Raw genomic sequence first — 2,500 nt, forward strand, 5'->3', positions numbered from 1 at the left:
GCTGCGGGCCACAACGCAGAGTACTAACCTGCTATACGATCCACGGGCCAACCACAGGCTTTTGAGATCCTCTGGCTCGCCAGTAAAAAATCCCTCTCTCAGAGTGTGTGCTCTGTGGACCTGGTATTGACACCGGCTCCTTTGATGGTACTCCTCGGCTCCAGTATGCGGCTCCGCAAACGAAGATGCTGAAGGGTGGGAAAAGCTTTGAAGAGGGACACAGTCCACATAGTTGAGTGCCACAGTCCTTAAGCCACTTGAAAGGAGTTCCAACAGATTAAGAACAGGCCAGGGCAGCTTGAAAACAGGTACTTCGGTGACTTCGGTGGGCCCTTGAGGGCCACGGCAGAGCGTACAGATCTTCCAGCGTACGGTCAAAATGTGCCGCCGAGCCAGCAAGGAGTCGAACGTAGAATCTTCTGATCGTAGTCAGACTCGTTATCCATTGCGCCACTGGCCCTGAGGGAAAGGGGGTGGCACAGGCAGACAGTCAGCGTGTTTCCCGACACAGGGCCACAACAGTTTGCCGGGCTTAACGCCAACGATCCAGCCGTGTGCAAAAGATGCCGTGACCCGGATTCGAACCGGGGTTTGCTGCGGCCACAACGCAGAGTACTAACCTCTATACGATCACGGCCAACCACAGGCTTTGAGCTCCTCTGCTGCCAGTAAAAATCCTCTCTCAGAGTGTGTGCTCTGTGACCTGGTATTGACACCGGCTCCTTTGATGACTCCTCGGCTGCAGTATGCGCTCCGCAAACGAGATGCTGAAGGGTGGGAAAAGCTTCTGAAGAGGGACACAGTCCACATAGTTGAGTGCCACAGTCTTAAGCCACTTGAAAGGAGTCCAACAGATTAAGAACAGGCCAGGCAGCTGGAAACAGACAGTAGGTTTGTTATGGGGCTCGTGGGAAGGAGCATACGCTGACGGGAACCTAAAACTGCTTCCCATACCGGAGTCGAACCCAGGGCCGCCTGGGTGAAAACCAGGAATCCTAACCGGCTTAGACCATATGGGAAGAGACAAAAGCAAGGTTGCTTGGGGAAAAGCTAATTCGCGTGGGGATTTATGCTCGACCACCAGTAGCACGACGGCTGTCCAGGACTTACTACGCCGTGACGAGAGACCACATCAAGGCCCACCGAAGTCGGCGGCAAACGTACTGCCCAGGGAAAGGACAGAGGGCCACAGCAGAGCGTACAGATCTTCCCAGCGTACGGTCAAAACCTGCCGCCGAGCCAGCCAGGAGTCGAACCTAGAATCTTCTGATCAGTAGTCAAATGCGTTATCCATTGCGCCACTGGCCCTGCAGGGAAGGGGTGGCACAGGCAGACAGTCAGCGTGTTTCCCGACACAGGGCCACAGCAGTTTGCCGGGCTTAACGCCAACGATCCAGCCGTGTGCAAAAATGCCGTGACCCGGATTCGAACACGGGTTGCTGCGGCCAGAACGCAGAGTACTAACCTCTATACGATCACGGCCAACCAGAGGCTTTGAGCTCCTCTGCTGCCAGTAAAAATCCTCTCTCAGAGTGTGTGCTCTGTGACCTGGTATTGACACCGGCTCCTTTGATGACTCCTCGGCTGCAGTATGCGCTCCGCAAACGAGATGCTGAAGGGTGGGAAAAGCTTCTGAAGAGGGACACAGTCCACATAGTTGAGTGCCACAGTCTTAAGCCACTTGAAAGGAGTCCAACAGATTAAGAACAGGCCAGGCAGCTGGAAACAGACAGTAGGTTTGTATGGGGCTCGTCGGGAAGGAGCATACGCTGACGGAACCTAAAACTGCTTCCCATACCGGGAGTCGACCCCGGGCCGGCCTGGGTGAAAACCAGGAATCCTAACCGGCTAGACCATATGGGAAGAGACAAAAGCAAGGTTGCTTGGGGAAAAAGCTAATTCGCGTGGGGATTCGATGCTCAACCACCAGTAGCACGACGGCTGTCCAGGACTTACTACGCCGTGACGAGAGACCACATCAAGGCCCACCGAAGTCGGCGGCAAACGTACTGCCCAGGGAAAAGGACAGAGGGCCACAGCAGAGCGTACAGATCTTCCCAGCGTACGGTCAAAAACGTGCCGCCGAGCCAGCCAGGAGTCGAACTAGAATCTTCTGATCCGTAGTCAGACGCGTTATCCATTGCGCCACTGGCCCTGCAGGGAAGGGGTGGCACAGGCAGACAGTCAGCGTGTTTCCCGACACAGGGCCACAAGCAGTTTGCCGGGCTTAACGCCAACGATCCAGCCGTGTGCAAAAGATGCCGTGACCCGGATTCGAACCGGGGTTGCTGCGCCACAACGCAGAGTACTAACCTCTATACGATCACGGCCAACCACAGGCTTTGAGCTCCTCTGCTGCCAGTAAAAATCCTCTCTCAGAGTGTGTGCTCTGTGACCTGGTATTGACACCGGCTTCCTTTGATGACTCCTCGGCTGCAGTATGCGCTCCGCAAACGAGATGCTGAAGGGTGGGAAAAGCTTCTGAAGAGGGACACAGTCC

At 55.4% G+C, this 2,500-nt stretch overlaps 2 non-coding genes across 2 annotated transcripts; both read right to left on the bottom strand.

The window, feature by feature from the left end:
* Window positions 1-1,235: 1,235 nt before the first annotated feature.
* Window positions 1,236-1,308, bottom strand: trnas-acu. The gene has a single exon. It is a non-coding gene; the product is annotated as a tRNA-Ser (tRNA).
* A 481-nt stretch (window positions 1,309-1,789) lies between these two features.
* Window positions 1,790-1,863, bottom strand: trnae-uuc. Its single transcript has one exon. It is a non-coding gene; the product is annotated as a tRNA-Glu (tRNA).
* Window positions 1,864-2,500: the final 637 nt, after the last annotated feature.

Source organism: Clupea harengus, unplaced genomic scaffold (genome assembly GCF_900700415.2).
Source record: "Clupea harengus unplaced genomic scaffold, Ch_v2.0.2, whole genome shotgun sequence".
NCBI classification, from domain to species: Eukaryota; Metazoa; Chordata; class Actinopteri; order Clupeiformes; family Clupeidae; genus Clupea; species Clupea harengus.